Raw genomic sequence first — 18,087 nt, 5'->3', positions numbered from 1 at the left:
CGCCAGACTAGTTCTACCAACGTGCTTTGCACACAGGTGGCTAGCGGGTGTCAGTTTCTCCAACTTTAGTTGAACCGAGTGTGGCTACGCCCGGTCCTTGAGAAGGTTAAAATAGCACTAACTTGACGAACTATCGTTGTGGTTTTGATGCGTAGGTAAGAACGGTTCTTGCTCAACCCATAGCAGCCACGTAAAATTTGCAACAACAAAGTAGAGGACATCTAACTTGTTTTTGCAGGGCATGTTGTGATGTGATATGGTCAAGACGTGATGCTATATTTTATTGTATGAGATGATCATGTTTTGTAACCGAGTTATCAGCAACTGGCAGGAGCCATATGGTTGTCGCTTTATTGTATGAAACGCAAGCGCCCTGTAATTGCTTTACATTATCACTAAGCGTTAGCGATAGTCGTAGAAGCAATAGATGGCGAAACGACAATGATGCTACGATGGAGATCAAGGTGTCGCGCCGGTGACGATGGTGATCACGACGGTGCTTCGGAGATGGAGATCACAACCACATGATGATGATGGCCATATCATATCACTTATATTGATTGCATGTGATGTTTATCCTTTATGCACCTTATCTTGCTTTGATTGACGGTAGCATTTTAAGACGATCTCTCACTAATTATCAAGAAGTGTTCTCCCGGAGTATGCACTGTTGCGAAAGTTCTTCATGCCGAGACACCACGTGATGATCAGGTGTGATAGGCTCTACGTTCAAATACAACCGGTGCAAAATAGTTGCACACGCGGAATACTCAGGTTAAACTTGACGAGCCTAGCATATACAGATATGGCCTTGGAACATGGAGACCGAAAGGTCGAACGTGAATCATATAGTAGATATGATCAACATAGTGATGTTCACCATTGAAAACTACTCCATCTCACGTGATGATCGGACATGGTTTAGTTGATTTGGATCACGTGATCACTTAGATGACTAGAGAGATGTCTATCTAAGTGGGAGTTCTTTAGTAATATGATTAATTGAACTTAAATTTATCATGAACTTAGTACCTGATAGTATTTTGCTTGTCTATGTTTGTTGTAGATAGATGGCTCGTGCTGTTGTTCTATTGAATTTTAATGCGTTCCTTGAGAAAGCAAAGTTGAAACATGATGGTAGCAATTACACGGACTGGGTCCGTAACTTGAGGATTATCCTCATTGTTGCACAGAAGAATTACGTCCTGGAAGCACCGCTAGGTGCCAAACCTGCTGCAAGAGCAACACAAGATGTTATGAACGTCTGGCGGAACAAAGCTGATGACTACTCGATAGTTCAGTGTGCCATGCTTTACGGCTTAGAACCGGGGCTTCAACGACGTTTTGAACGTCATGGGGCATATGAGATGTTCCAGGAGTTGAAGTTAATATTTCAAGCAAATGCCCGGATTGAGAGATATGAAGTCTCCAATAAGTTCTACAACTGCAAGATGGAGGAGAATAGTTCTGTCAGTGAGCATATACTCCAAATGTCTGGGTATAATAATCACTTGATTAAACTGGGAGTTAATCTTCCGGATGATAGCGTCATTGACAGAATTCTTCAATCACTGCCACCAAGCTACAAGATCTTCGTGATGAACTATAATATGCAAGGGATGGATAAGACAATCCCCGAGCTCTTCGCAATGCTAAAGGCTGCGGAGGTAGAAATCAAAAAGGAGCATCAAGTGTTGATGGTCAATAAGACCACCAGTTTCAAGAAGAAGGGCGAAGGGAAAAACAAGGGGAACTTCAAGAACAACAAACAAGTTAATGCTCAAGAGAAGAAACCCAAGTCTGGACCTAAGCCTGAGACTGAGTGCTTCTACTGCAAGCAGACTGGTCGCTGGAAGCGAAGCTGCCCCAAGTATTTGGGGATAAGAAGGATGGCAAGGTGAACAAAGGTATATGTGATATACATGTTATTGATGTGTACCTTACTAATGCTTGCAGTAGCACCTGGGTAATTGATACTGGTTCTGTTGCTAATATTTGCAACTCGAAACAGGGACTACGAATTAAGCAAAGATTGGCTAAGGACGAGGTGACGATGCGCGTGGGAAATGGTTCCAAAGTCGATGTGATCGCGGTCGGCACGCTACCTCTACATCTAACTTCGGGATTAGTTTTAGACCTGAATAATTGTTATTTGGTGCCAGTGTTGAGCATGAACATTATATCTGGATCTTGTTTGATGCGAGATGGTTATTCATTTAAATCAGAGAATAATGGTTGTTCTATTCATATGAGTAATATCTTTTATGGTCATGAACCCTTGATGAGTGGTCAATTTTTATTAAATCTTGATAGTAGTGATACACACATTCATAATGTTGAAGCCAAAAGATGCAGAGTTGATAATGATAGTGAAACTTATTTGTGGCACTGCCGTTTGGGTCATATTGGTGTAAAGCGCATGAAGAAACTCCATACAGATGGACTTCTCGAATCACTTGATTATGAATCACTTGGTTCTTGCGAACCGTGCCTCATGGGCAAGATGACTAAAACGCCGTTCTCCGGAACTATGGAGCGAGCAACTGATTTTTTGGAAATCATACATACCGATGTGTGTGGTCCAATGAATGTTGAGGCTCGCGGCGGGTATCGTTATTTTCTCACCTTCACAGATGATTTGAGCAGATATGGGTATATCTACTTAATGAAACACAAGTCTGAAACATTTGAAAAGTTCAAAGAATTTCAGAGTGAAGTGGAAAATCATCGTAACAAGAAAATAAAGTTTCTACGATCTGATCATGGAGGAGAATATTTGAGTTACGAGTTTGGTTTACATTTGAAACAATGCGGAATAGTTTCGCAACTCACGCCACCCGGAACACCACAGCGTAATGGTGTGTCCGAACGTCGTAATCATACTTTACTAGATATGGTGCAATCTCTGATGTCTCTTACTGATTTACCGCTATCGTTTTGGGGTTATGCTTTAGAGACAACCGCATTCATGTTAAATAGGGCACCATCAAAATCCGTCGAGAAGACACCGTATGAACTGTAGTTTGGCAGGAAACCAAAGTTGTCATTTCTTAAAGTTTGGGGTTGCGATGCTTCTGTGAAGAAACTTCAACCAGATAAGCTCGAACCCAAATCGGAGAAATGTGTCTTCATAGGATACCCAAAAGAGACTATTGGGTATACCGTCTATCACAGATCTGAAGGCAAGACTTTTGTTGCTAAATTCGGATCCTTTCTAGAGAAGGAGTTTCTCTCAAAATAAGTGAGTGGGAGGAAAGTAGAACTTGATGAGGTAATTGTACCTGCTCCCTTATTGGAAAGTAGTTCATCACAGAAACTGGTTCCTGTGACAACTACACCAATTAGTGAGGAAGCTAATGTTATTGATCATGAAACTTCAGATCAAGTTACTACCGAACCTCGTAGGTCAACCAGAGTAAGATCTGCACCAGAGTGGTATGGTAATCCTATTCTGGAAGTCATGTTACTTGACCATGATGAACCTACAAACTATGAGGAAGCGATGATGAGCCCAGGTTCTGCAAAATGGCTTGAGGCCATGAAATCTGAGATGGGATCCATGTATGAGAACAAAGTATGGACTTTGGTTGACTTGCCCGATGATCGGCAAGCCATCGAGAATAAATGGATCTTCAAGAAGAAGACTGATGCTGATGGTAATGTAACTGTCTACAAAGCTCGACTTGTTACAAAAGGTTTTCGACAAGTTCAAGGGGTTGACTACGATGTGACTTTCTCACCCGTAGCGATGCTTAAGTCTGTCCGAATCATGTTAGCAATTGCCGCATTTTATGATTATGAAATATGGCAAATGGATGTCAAAACTGCGTTCCTGAATGGATTTCTGGAAGAAGAGTTGTATATGATGCAACCAGAAGGTTTTGTCGATCCAAAAGGTGCTAACAAAGTGTGCAAGCTCCAGCGATCCATTTATGGACCGGTGCAAGCCTCTCGGAGTTGGAATAAACGCTTTGATAGTGTGATAAAAGCATATGGTTTTATGCAGACTTTTGGAGAAGCTTGTATTTACAAGAAAGTGAGTGGGAGCTCTGTAGCATTTCTGCTATTATATGTAGATGACATATTATTAATTGGAAACGATATAGAATTTCTCGATAGCATACATGGATACTTTAATAAAAGTTTTTCGATGGAAGACCTCGGTGAAGTTGCTTACATATTGGGCATCAAAATCTATAGAGATAGATCAAGACGCTTAATTGAAATTTCACAAAGCACATACCTTGATAAAGTTTTGAAAAAGTTCAAAATGGATCAGGCAAGGAAAGGGTTCTTGCCTGTATTACAAGGTGTGAAGATGAGTCGGACTCAATGCCCGACCACAGCAGAAGTTGGAGAGAAAATGAAAGATGTTCCCTATGCTTCAGCCATAGGCTCTATCATGTATGCAATGATGTGTACCAGACCTGACGTATGCTTAGCAATAAGTTTGGCAGGGAGGTACCAAAGAAATCCAGGAGTGGATCACGGGACAGCGGTCAAGAACATCCTGAAATACCTGAAAAGGACTAAGGATATGTTTCTCGTTTATGGAGGTGACAAAGAGCTAGTCGCAAATGGTTACGTCGATGCAAGCTTTGACACTGATCCGGACGATTCTAAATCGCAAACGGATATGTGTTTATATTGAACGGTGGAGCCGTCTGTTAGTGCAGTTCTGAACAAAGCGTCGTAGCGGGATCTACATGTGAAGCGGAGTACATAGCTACTTTGGAAGCAGCAAATGAAGTAGTCTGGATGAAGGAGTTCATATCCGATCTAGGCGTCATACCTAGTGCATTGGCTCCAATGAAAATCTTTTGTGACAATACTGGTGCAATTGCCTTGGCAAAGGAATCCAGATTTCACAAGAGAACCAAGCACATCAAGAGACGCTTCAACTCCATCCAGGACCAAGTCCAGGTGGGAGACATAGAGATTTTAAAGATACATACGGATCTGAATGTTGCAGACCCGTTGACTAAGCCTCTTCCACGAGCAAAACATGATCAGCACCAAGGCAACATGGGTGTTAGAGTCATTATTGTGTAATCTAGATTATTGACTCCAGTGCAAATGGGAGACTGAAGGAAATATGCCCTAGAGGCAATAATAAAGTTATTATTTATTTCCTTATATCATGATAAATGTTTATTATTCATGCTAGCATTGTATTAACCGCAAACATAATACATGTGTGAATACATAGACAAACTTAATGTCACTAGTATGCCTCTACTTGACTAGCTCATTAATCAAAGATGGTTATGTTTCCTTACCATAGACATGAGTTGTCATTTGATTAACGGGATCACATCATTACGAGAATGATGTGATTGACATGACCCATTCCGTTAGCTTAGCACATGATCGTTTAGTATGTTGTTATTGCTTTCTTCATGACTTATACATATTCCTACAACTATGAGATTATGCAACCTCCGTTTACCAGAGGAACACTTTGTGTGCTTCCAAACGTCACAACATAACAGGGTGATTATAAAGGATCTCTACAGGTGTCTCCAAAGGTACATGTTGAGTTGGCGTATTTCGAGATTAGGTTTTGTCACTCCCATTGTCGGAGAGGTATCTCTGGGCCCTCTCGGTAATGCACATCACTATAAGCCTTGGAAGCAATCTAGCTAATGAGTTAGTTATGGAATGATGCATTACGTAACGAGTAAATAGACTTGCCAGTAACGAGATTGAACTAGGTATTGAGATACCGATGATCGAATCTCAGGCAAGTAACATACCGATGACAAAGGGAACAACTTATGTTGTTATGTGGTTTGACCGATAAAGATCTTCGTAGAATATGTGGGAGCCAATATGGGAATCCAGGTTCCGCTATTGGTTATTGACCAAAGAGATGTCTCGGTCATGACTACATAGTTCTCGAACCCGTAGGGTCCGCATGCTTAAACGTTTGTTGACAATATAGTATTATATGAGTTATGTATGTTGGTAATCGAATGTTGATCGGAGTCCTGAACGAGATCACGAACATGACGAGGAACTCCGGAATGGTCCAGAGATGAAGTTTAATATATGGGATAATGTTGTTTGATCTCAGGAAGGGTTCTGGAAATCATCGGAAGGGGTTCCAGATGTTTCCCGAAATGTTTGGGTACGAGAACACGTTATTTTGGGCCAAAGGGGAAAGCCCACAAGGTTTTTGGAAAGCGCAAAAGGAAGTTTTGCGGAGTCCAGGGGCCAAACGCCAGGGTCCCTGGCGTCTGGGTCCAGACGCCGGGAACCCTGGCGTCTGGCCCTGGAGTCCGAGAAGGAGTCTAGCCTTTCGGGTGAAACCGACTTTGTGGAGGCTTTTACTCCAAGTTTCGACCCCAAGGCTCAACATATAAATAGAGGGGTAGGGCTTGAACCAAAGACACATCAAGAAACACCAAGTTGTGTTCCGGCAACCCCGTCCCCTCTAGTTTATCCTCCGTCATAGTTTTCATAGTGCTTAGGCGAAGCCCTACAGAGATTGTTCTTAACCAACACCGCCACCATGTCGTGGTGCTGCCGGAACTCATCTACTACTTCGCCCATCTTGCTGGATCGAGAAGGCGAGGACGTCACCGAGCTGAACGTGTATAGAACTCGGAATTGTCGTGCGTTCGGTACTTGGATCGTCGGATTGTGAAGACGTACGACTACATCAACCGCTATGCATCACCATGATCTTGCGTGTGCGTAGGATTTTTTTTGAAATTACTATGTTCCCCAACACTTTTTAGTTTACCACAATCATCCTTGCTGTACACACCTTTTGGGACAAGCCCACTTGATTAGAATTTATTAGAATACTCTATGAGCTTCACTTATATCTTTTGAGTTAGATAGTATTTGCTCTAGTGCTTCACTTATATCTTTTAGAGCACGGCAGTGGCTTAATTTTGAAGAAATTGTTGATCTCTCATGCTTCACTTATATTATTTTGAGAGTATTTTAGAATAGCATGGTATTTTCTATGGTTATAAATTTGGTCCTAGAATGATAAGCATCCAAGTTGGGTATAATAAGAACTATCATAGAAAGTGCATTAAACACTAGGATCAATTTGATGCGTGATAATTATTTTGAGATATAAAGGTAGTAATGCTAGAGTCGTGCTAGTGGGTAATTATGAAATTGAGAAATACTTGTGTTGAAGTTGGCAAGTCCCGTAGCATGCATGTATGGTAAAAGTTGTGTGACAAATTTGTTGCATGAGGTTCTCTTTGTATTGTATTCCTTATGAATGGCAGACGGGGACGAGCCATGGTCTTTTCCTACCATCTATCCCTCTAGGGGAATGCATAGTAGTACTTTGCTTCGAGGGCTCAGTAGACTTTTGCAATAAGTATATGAGTTCTTTATGACTAATCTGAGTCCATGGATATACGCACACTCATCCTTCCACTTTGCTAGCCTCTATTGTGTCGCGCAACTTTCACCGGTATCATGCACCTATTATATACCTTCTTCAAAACAGCCACCATACCTACCTATTATGGCATTTCCATAGCCATTCCGAGATATATTGCCATGCAACTTTCCACCGTTCCCTAATTATGACACACTCCATCATCGTCATATTGCTCTTTGCATGATCATGTAGTTGACATTGTATTTCTGGCAAGGCCACCTTCATAATTTTCATACATATCACTCTTGACTCGTTGCATATCCCGGTACACCGCCGGAGGCATTCATATAGAGTCATATTTTGTTCTAACTGTTGAGTTGTAATTCTCGAGTTGTAAATTAATAAAAAGTGTGATGATCTTCATTATTAGAGCATTGTCCCAAGTGAGGAAAGGATGATGAACACTATGATTCCCCCATAAGTCGGGATGAGACTTCGGTCTTTAAAAAAAAGAGAAAAAAAGAGGCCAAAGAGCCCACCACAAATAAATAAAAATAAAAAAATGAGAGAAAAAGGGAGAAGGGACAGTGCTACTATCTCTTTTTCCACACTTGTGATCCGAAATAGCACCATGATCTTCATGATAGAGAGTCTCTTGTGTTGTCACTTTCATATACTAGTGGGAATTTTTCATTATAGAACTTGGCTTGTATATTCCAATGATGGGCTTCCTCAAAATACCATAGGTCTTCGTGAGCAAGCGAGTTGAATGCACACCCACTTAGTTTATTTTGTTGAGCTTTCATACATTTATAGCTCTAGTGCATCCGTTGCATGGCAATCCCTACTCACTCACATCGATATCTATTGATGGGCATCTCCATAGCCCATTGATACGCCTAGTTGATGTGAGACTATCTTCTCCCTTTTTGTCTTTACAACCACCACCATATACCACCATAGTGCTATGTCCATGGCTTGCGCTCATGTATTGCGTAAGAGTTGAAAAAAGCTGAAGCGCGTTAAAAAGTATGAACCAATTGCTCGGCTCGTCATCGGGGTTCTTCATTGATACATCTCCAACGTATCTATAATTTTTGATTGCTCCATGCTACTTTATCTACTGTTTTGGACTATATTGGGCTTTATTTTCCAATTTTATATTATTTTTGGGACTAACCTATTAACCGGAGGCCCAACCCAGAATTGCTGTTTTCTGCCTATTTCTCTGTTTCGAAGAAACAAAATATCAAACGGAGTCCAAACGGAATGAAACCTTCGGGAACGTGATTTTCTCACCGAACGTGATCCAGGAGACTAGGACCCTACTCCAAGAAGTGCCAGAGGCGGTCACGAGGGTGGATGGCCCCCCTGGGTGCGCCCCTACCTCGTGGGCCCCCTGCTGCTCCACCGACGTACTCCTTCCTCCTATATATGCCTACGTACCCCCGACAGATCAGAAGGGGAGCCAAAAACCTAATTCCACCGCCGCAACTTTCTGTATCCACGAGATCCAATCTTGGGGCCTGTTCCGGAGCTCCGCCGGAGGGGGCATCTACCATGGAGGGCTTCTACATCAACACCATAGCCCCTCCGATGAAGTGTGAGTAGTTTACTTCAGACCTTCGGGTCCATAGCTAGTAGCTAGATGGCTTTTTCTCTCTTTTTGGATCTCAATACAATGTTCTCCCCCTCTATTGTGGAGAACTATTCGATGTAACACTACTAGGGAAAAGCCTATACACAGAAATTTAGCAACAGCGCGTGTCAAAAAAGAGCGCTAGTGCTAGATAGCCGTAGCGATTGATGAAAAACCGCGCTACAGATACAATCTTAGCAGTAGCGCGTGTAGTGCCAAAAGCGCTACTACTAATATTCCCGTTGGTAGAATGATAGGATACGCATAGCAGTAGCGGGCTTGGAAGAAGTGCGCTACCGCTAGGGCATAAGTAGTAGCACGTTTCCTAGGAAGAGCGCTACTACTAATGGAAATAAATTAAGATGAAGAACAAATAGAAAAGTAAATGAAAATGAAAGAAATAGAAAAAGGAGAAAGGAAAAAAATAAAATGTAAAGCATAATAATTGAAAGAGCGAAAAAACGGAGGAAGGCATAGCAGTAGCGTGTGTTTGTAAGAGGCGCTATAGCTAACGTAGCTGTAGAGGGTGTCCTAGACCCCCGCTATAGAAACAGAAAAGAAAAATAAAAAATGGAAGAAAATTACATAGCTATAACAGCAGCGCGTTTTGTAAAAACCGCTATAGCTATCTTAGCTATAGCGCGTTTTACTAAACGCGCTACCACTAAATTTGACTTAACCAAAAAACCGTTTCCCCCTGGCCACCACTTCTTCCCCAAATCCCTCGACCCACACCGCGCCGCCGTCTCCTCGATTCGCCGTCGCCCCACTTCGTCGCCGTCTCCTGCCGACGTCGACGCCACCAGAGCCGTGCGCCATCGACGCCACCGGAGCCGCCCCCAACGCCACGGAGCCGTGCGGCCTCATCAACGCCACCGGAGCCCCCGTCGACGCCACCGGATCCTCCCTCGCCACAACTGCCTCCCTCGCCATCATCGGAGACGCCCCTGCCTCCCTCGCCACTACTGCCTCCCTCGCCACCACCGGAGCCATCCTCTGTAAGCCCCCACCCCTCCTCTCTCTCTCATGCATAGGTTAGCTAGTTTAATTAGCTTAATTATCTAGGTTAGGGCAAAATTTTAGTTAGGGCTTTGACAGAGAAGTAGTTAGGTTAACTAGTTTAATTAGGTTAATTATCTAGGTTAGTGCAAAAATTAGTTAGGGCTTTGACAGAGAACTAGTACTAGTCAGGTTAACTAGTTTAATTAGGTTAATTATCTAGGTTAATTAGTGCAAAAATTTATTTAGGGATTTGACAGAGAACTAGTTGCATTAACTAGTTTAATTAGGTTAATTATGTAGGTAAACTAGATTAACTAACTAGGTTAATTAGGTTCGTTGGATTAACAAGCTAGGTTAAGTAGGTTGGCTAGGTTAGAGGAAAATTTTATTTTAGAGCATTAGGTCAGAAGGGTTAGAGAAATGGAGTTCCTTTGCAATTTAATTGGGTTCTGTCCTAGGCAGAGAAGGGTTAGAGATAATAATGTGTGTTTGTGTGAGAGAGAGGAATAGCTAGATCAACATAATTTGGGTTTTGTCCTAGGCAGAGAAGTGTTTAGTGAAGGAAAAGAATTTAGGAAAATTTTATTTTAAATATGATCCCTTCCTAGACTTTTATTGGTGATTATATCTTTTCATTGAAGTGGTCATGTTATATCTTTTCATTGAAGTTGTTCGATTGTGCCCAAGTGGCTTTGTCTTTCCAGGAAATGATGCTGAGTGGCCTATGTTTTGCCGGAATGTTGATTCATTTTTGTTCCGGCAAATTTCAGGTTCTCGATTTGTCCACTTTTTAGCAAAGGTCGTGCCGAAATTTTCCGTGAATTTCGGCATGACTTGTGCTACAAACTAGGACATATCGAGTGCCCGGGATTTGCCGCACCAGGAAGGAGTCAACATTCCTGCAAAACAATAGTCCTTTTTTATGTCATTATTCATTTTATTAGGTCTAGAATTAATTGACTAGATTTAATCATAGGAAACATGGCTAGCAACGATGAAGGACAGGGTTCTGGTGATTGCGACGACGTCTACCTAGCGGCAGACGAATATTTTGGCCTTACCAACGATCAACTGATGTTGTTGCTGGGCCCACCGGTGGCATCGGGGACTAAGACCGACACGCAGACTGGTGCTGAGACTAAGACCGGCGCTGAGATTCAGACCGGCATCGAGACCGGCGCTGAGACCGGTGCTGCCTCGGGGAGCGGAGCCGGTGTAGAACCGAAAGCAAAGAGGCAATGGCTTCCTAACAAACTCAGGACTACTAGGCTGGTGGTCATGGAGGTGGACGACAGCATTTTTTAGCCAAAGGCGCCCGAGGAAGCTCGCTCGTGCTACGGCAATCAAATAGGCTGCATCGTACGGACAACCGTCACCATCAACGATGAGAAACTATAGAAGATAGAAAATATGAGGAGCTCCCTCCTAAAGAAGTTTCACCAGATATTCTTGTTCCCTGGCCGGAATGAGAAGGATTATGAAGATCCAGACGAGGACCCGGCAATGAAGAAGATAAACAAACACGCCATGACCAAGTTCAGCGACGCGTTGGCCTCCTGGAAAACTCGAGTGAAAGCAAGGATCATCGACAAAGAAGGAACCCTACTCCGAGATTGTAAAGGATAATCTGACAATCACGGAAGACCAGTTTCAAATATTCAAGGAGGCTTGCAAGGCCGAAGCTACCAAAAACAAGTCTAAGTACATGAAGGGGCTTCAATAGAGGAACATTGGGAGCCACCACCTCGGAAGCCGTGGTTACGACGGAAAGAGATCCAAATGGGCCAAGGAGGACGCGGAAGCCGCGAGTCTGTGCATCCTAGACCCCTTGGCGGATTTCACTGTCCCGCAGGAGCGTGACGTCCTGAGGGCCCGGCACCGTTGGGACCCAGTGAAGAAGGTTTACAAGACAACACCGGTCCTTACGGAGTTCATGAGACTGCTGGTAATTTTAGTTTTTGATCAATTCGACTGCACATGTTAGTCATATTTGTAAACGATCCTTGTGCCTTTTGCAGAGAGAGCAGCACCGGATTGCGGCCGAAAGCGACTCGCCGTCTGAGGCATTGGCGAGGCCCAAGTGGGACACATATGTTAAACCGGGCGTTGAACATATTGAAACGACAACCGGTGGATTCTCGACCGTCGTATGGACGCATGCACGGTGTCGGAGATGGCGCCACGTGGAAGAAGTACTACCGTGAGACCACGGAGGAGAGAAAGGAAAGACGGAGGTTAACTGAAGAAAACATCGACAAGAAGGTTGAGATTGCGGTTGAGAAGAAATCATCTCAGACAGTTGCAACAGCGGTAGCTGCCATAAAATAGGCGGTTGCAGATTTGTCTACTTCCTTGGTGACGGGCGTTATCACTTGGACAAGGAAAAATCTAGAAAAAAATGCAGAGGACTTTCCCCTTGCTGACTTCTTGGGAGCACCTCCTCCCGCACCGGCTCCCGCACCTGCTCCCGCACCGGCTACCGCACCTGCTCCCGCACCGGACGTGCTCGGCGGTGCTTCGTCTTTGGCTGAGCTCGATGCCCTCACGGTATCTGTCACACCGGCCCCCTTCAATAGAAATGTATAATCTCCCCTTTTCGTTGCCTTTCGGATATCTCACGTCGCAGACTTTTCTTTGCAGGCCGACGAAACCCCGTGCAACATATTGTACACCATCGGCGACCAGAAGGTGGCCGTGGGGAAGGCGACGATAATGAAGCCGAAGGAACCATTGTTCCGCAGCCGGCCGATCCCCCCGAACGTCTTCAGGGTTTCCATGGCCAGTGTCGAACCGGGCCACGAGAATTTGCCTCCTCCAACACTACTGGTGGATGACGAGGAGACACCGCGGCGGCTTGGTGATTGTTGCAATGGGTGGGTCCTGTTGTGGCCAAAGAGTCTGCTTCGTCTGGAGGCGGCCGGGAGCACACCCACGAGCACGCAGCCTCAGCAAGGTATGAACATCAACACCCTACCTACCCAATTAGCGTCGGGTGTCGGGTTGCGTGATAGCAGACGGGGTAAGGAGGAGGCTCCATTAGTCGCTGACGACGTCGCCATGGATGAGGATGAGGATGACGATGGCGCTGAACAGTATGTCTATACTGGTGCCTCCTCAGGGTTTGAGCGTCATGAGTCGGTGCCTGAATTACCGTCTCAACGTGTTATTGACGACCTTCCGGTAGTAAAGAAGTCTAGGAAGAGAGCGAGGAAAGGCAAAAAAGCTGATTCTATGATCCAGCCGCCTCAGTAGCCTTGGCTTCAGGACCGTATAGATATCCCGATGCGGATAAATGGCATATCCCCGGTTAACCAATCCTACCTGCAACAGCGCTACGGGCCAGATTCGGCGATCTAAGGAGACTTCATGACGATGTGCTACGGGTAGAGAAATGCCTCACCGCCTCGAAAGATCCAGGATACCCACTCTACGTGGTTAACATTCCGCGGCAAATGTCGTACGTCGACAGCTTCCCTGCGGATAAGTTCTTCCTCCGATTCGATTACATATTCGACATGTTTGACGTGAAGAAGCCGGATTTTATGTTTGTCCGCCTTTATGCCTTGCACATGAACTACATCATTGGGATTGAGCAGATACGTCATATCTGTGTCGCTGACCCGTACTACATGCACGATAGCTTCTTGGGAGTCTGTGCAGAGCAGCGTTTATACACGACGGATTACATCGTCAGTTTCATGCTCGCCAATAAGGACAAGGAGGCGATTCTCGTGCCTTATCACCCCGTGTAAGTCATCCGCACTGCTATCCTTCCTTCGATTTCAATAATTCATTTGCACGGTGGAGGCTAATTAATTTGAGGTGTACTTATTTTGCGCAGCGGCGGGCGCGCCGTCCTCATCATCCTCTACCCCCGATTCTTCCATGCTCTTTACTTGGACTCGTCGAAGAATATTCACAAAAAGGATTACACCCACATCAAAGATGTTCTCGACAGTGCTATGTTTTACTACCAAGCAAGGGGTGGAGAGGTTAGGGACAAGAAGAGAAGGGGCGGCAGGGCCACCTTCAGCCATAAGACAGACTTCTGCTGCATCCAGCAACCGAACGATTCTCTTAATGATGGATTCTATGTCCTACACCACATGCTGGAGTACAGACGGGATCACCAGAACCTTCACATGTCACCTAGATCTGGCGATGCACATATTCTGCAATGGGCAAAGGACATAGGAGATATCGAGGATCATCGACTTCGAGCTGAGTTCTATAACATCCAGCGCGAACTTGCCCAAATCATCATGAAAGAGGTCGTCGGAAAAACAGGGATGTTCTACGGAGGACAAATGTCACGGGAAGACGTCCGAACATGCATAGCCTCTCAGTGTCTCGACATGAAGCCTTTCACTAAGCTCGGGGACTATCTCCCTGACCTCGATGAATGGCACGACATGTTGGAGTGATTGTCGATATATGACAATGTGTCTGTTTAGTCCATACTTTCTATATGACAAAACTTTGAGTTATGCGCAGTGAAACTTTATTTGTGATGTAATTAAACCATCCTCCTCCTCGACTAGCGAAGATCAGTCTAGTTAGGGCATTTTGGTTACGATGAACTTTGTTATTTATTCTCATGATATGTTGTTTCTATTTTTGTCAAGTCTGTCTCTTTCTGTTGCTCAACTATATATGTTGCATATCATCTACTCATGTGACGATGTAGGTGCATAGATCATTGATGGAGAAGAAGTGCTACGCCAGGAGTACATATACGATGAGTGGCCGGAGTGTCAGGCCCAGGTGTTGCCGGTTTCCGAGCGACAGGCAGTAGTTAGTTTAAGTTCACGCTAATGCGAGAGAGGGATACGAACTCATGTACTCAAAGTGATAGCTCTTTTCGCGTATACCATTGTTTAGATGGATGACGATGTATTTGCAAGTAATCAAGGACTTGTGTCACTATTTTCGAGATGATGACGAGAGACCACTTTGTGTTGCATGATGATTATGATGAGACTATTTGTATGTATATGCTATGATTATATTCGTGGTCTCGCAGGCATTTGTATGTGTATCATGATGACATTTCTATGTGCTAAAGATTCTTCTATAAAGCCTGTTCAAATACAAAACAAATATGCCCAAAAAAAACAAAAAACCTGTTAAATTAGCAGTAGCGAGTGTATAGAAGTTAGCAGCAGCGCCTCTATAGCAGTAGCGTGTTGCTGCAAAGGGCGCTAGAGCTACTAGCAGTAGCGTGCTCCCAGTAACCGCGCTGCTGCTATACTTGTGTAGCAGTAGCGCCGGTGGCAACGCGCTACTGCTATACGTTAGTTGTAGCGCCTTATTAGTAGCGCCCACCCCGTGCTACTGATACACCTAAAACCCGCGCTGCTGCTAGCCTTTTCCCTAGTAGTGTAATCTTCTTTTTGCGGTGTGTTTGTTGAGACCGATGAATTGTGGGTTTATGATCCAGTATTATCTATGGAAAATATTTGAATCTTCTTTGAATTCTTTTATGTATGATTGAGTTATCTTTGCAAGTCTCTTCGAATTATCCGTTTGGTTTGGCCAACTAGATTGGTAGTTCTTGCAATGGGAGAAGTGCTTAGCTTTGGGTTCAATCTTGCGGTGTCCTTACGCAGTGACAGAAAGGGTTGCAAGGCACGTATTTTATTGTTGCCATCGAGGATAACATGATGGGGGTTTTATCATATTGCATGAATTTATCCCTCTACATCATGTCATCTTGCTTAAGGCGTTACTCTGTTTTTAACTTAATACTCTAGATGCATGCTGGATAGCGGTCGATGAGTGGAGTAATAGTAGTAGAAGCAGAATCGTTTCGATCTACTTGTCTTGGAAGTGATGCCTATATACATGATCATTGCCTAGATATACTCATAACTATGCTCAATTCTATCAATTGCTCAACAGTAATTTGTTCACCCACCGTAGAATATTTATGCTCTTGAGAGAAGCCACTAGTGAAACCTATGGCCCCCGGGTCTATTCTCATCATATCAATATCTATCACTTTATTTACTTGCTTTGTTTTTACTTTGCCTTTTACTTTTCACTTTGCATCTATCTATCAAAAATAGCAAAAATATTATTTATCATCTCTATCAGATCTCACCCTCGTAAGTGACCGTGAAGGGATTGACAACCCCTAATCGCATTGGTTGCGAGTAGCTATCGTTTTGTGTAGCTACCAGGGACTTGTGCGTGGTCTCCTAGTGGATTGATACCTTGGTTCTCAAAAACTGAGGGAAATACTTACGCTACTTTACTGCATCATCCTCTCCTATTCGGGGAAATCCAACGCAGTGCTCAAGAGGTAGCAAGAAGAATTTCTGGCGCCGTTGCCGGGGAGGCTCACGCAAGCAAGTCATCAATACCAAGTACCCATCACAATCCCTATCTCTCGCATTACATTATTTGCCTCTCATTTTCCTCTCCCCCACTTCACCCTTGCCGTTTTATTTGCCCTCTCTTTCCCAATCTCCTCCTCTCTTTCCCGTTTGCCTTTTTCCCGTTGCCTTTCTGTTTTCTCGTGTGCTAGTTTACTTGTTTGTCGCAATGGCTCTACCTAGATTTGGTGACCTTCACCTTAAAAGGCTAGAGGAGATCGAAAGCAATGTCAGAAAGTTGATGGTTTTGCAGTTTGAGCACAATAATTTCTTTAGAAACGAGCTTAATGAACAAAAAAGTTTTATGAGTTATATGAATAAAGAACTAGATGATATGTCTAAAGAATTTGATGGTATAAGGGCCCAAATTGCTGGTCTTAAAAAAATGACCGCTGAAATTTTGGATATGCAAGCTACCTTAGTCAATAAGATGGTCGCTAAACCGAATACCTATGAAAACCAAGATGAAGATCTAAAAGTTATTGATTTGTCCCCCATTAAATCTTTGTTTGCATTATGAATCTTGATGAAACTGAATATGATCTTCCTTTACCTAGAAGGCGTTCTAAGAATTCGGAGTTTCTAGATCTTGATGATGAAATTGATGAAAGTGGGATTGAAAGAAATAAAAACCTAGATGTTGCTAAACCCACTATTTTGGATCTCAAGGAATTTAATTATGAAAATTTCTCTTTGATTGGTTGTATTTCCTTGTTGCAATCCGTGCTAGATTCTCCTCATGCGTATAGTCAAAATAAGGCCTTTTACCGAACACATTGTTGATGCCTTGATGCAATCTTATGAAGAAAAACTTGAATTGAAAGTTTCTATCCCTAGAAAACTCTATGATGAGTGGGAACCTACTATTAAAATTAAAATTAAAGATTATGAGTTTCATGCTTTGTGTGATTTGGGTGCTAGTGTTTCTACTATTCCCAAAACTTTGTGTGATTTGCTAGATTTCCATGACTTTGATGATTGGTCTCTAAACTTGCATCTTGCGGATTCCACTATTAAAAAGCCTATGGGAAGAATTAATGATGTTCTTATTGTTGCAAATAGGAATTATGTGCCCTTAGATTTTATCGTTCTTGATATAGATTGCAATCCTTCATGTCCTATTATTCTTGGTAGACTTTTCCTTAGAACGTTTGGTGCATTTATTGATATGAAGGAAGGGAATATTAGATTCCAATTTCCCTTAAAGAAGGGCATGGAACACTTCCTTAGAAAGAAAATAAAATTACCATATGAATCTATCATGAGAGCCACTTATGGATTGCCTACCAAAGATGGCAATACCTAGATCTATCCTTGCTTTTATGCCTAGCTAGGGGCGTTAAACGATAGCGCTTGTTGGGAGGCAACCCAATTTTATTTTGTGTTTTTTGTTTTTTCTTCTGTTTAGGAATAAATAATCCATCTAGCCTCTGTTTGGATGTAGTTTTGTCTTTTAATTAGTGTTTGTGCCAAGTAGAGCCAATAGGATAACCTACGATGATAGTTGATTTGATTCTGCTTAAAAACAGAAACTTTGCGCGCACGAATATAATTTTGTTAAATCACAGGAACCTGATTTTGCGTTGATTCTTTCTGCTTCTGTTCAATAGATAAATTTTCCAGGACTTCCTATTTTTTTAGAATTTTTAGAGTTCCAGAAGTTTGCGTTACTTACAGATTGCTATAGACTGTTCTGTTTTTGACAGATTCTGTTT

This window comes from Triticum dicoccoides, chromosome 2B, assembly GCF_002162155.2.
Source record: "Triticum dicoccoides isolate Atlit2015 ecotype Zavitan chromosome 2B, WEW_v2.0, whole genome shotgun sequence".
In the NCBI taxonomy this organism is placed as follows: Eukaryota; Viridiplantae; Streptophyta; class Magnoliopsida; order Poales; family Poaceae; genus Triticum; species Triticum dicoccoides.
This window is presented reverse-complemented; position numbering follows the sequence as displayed.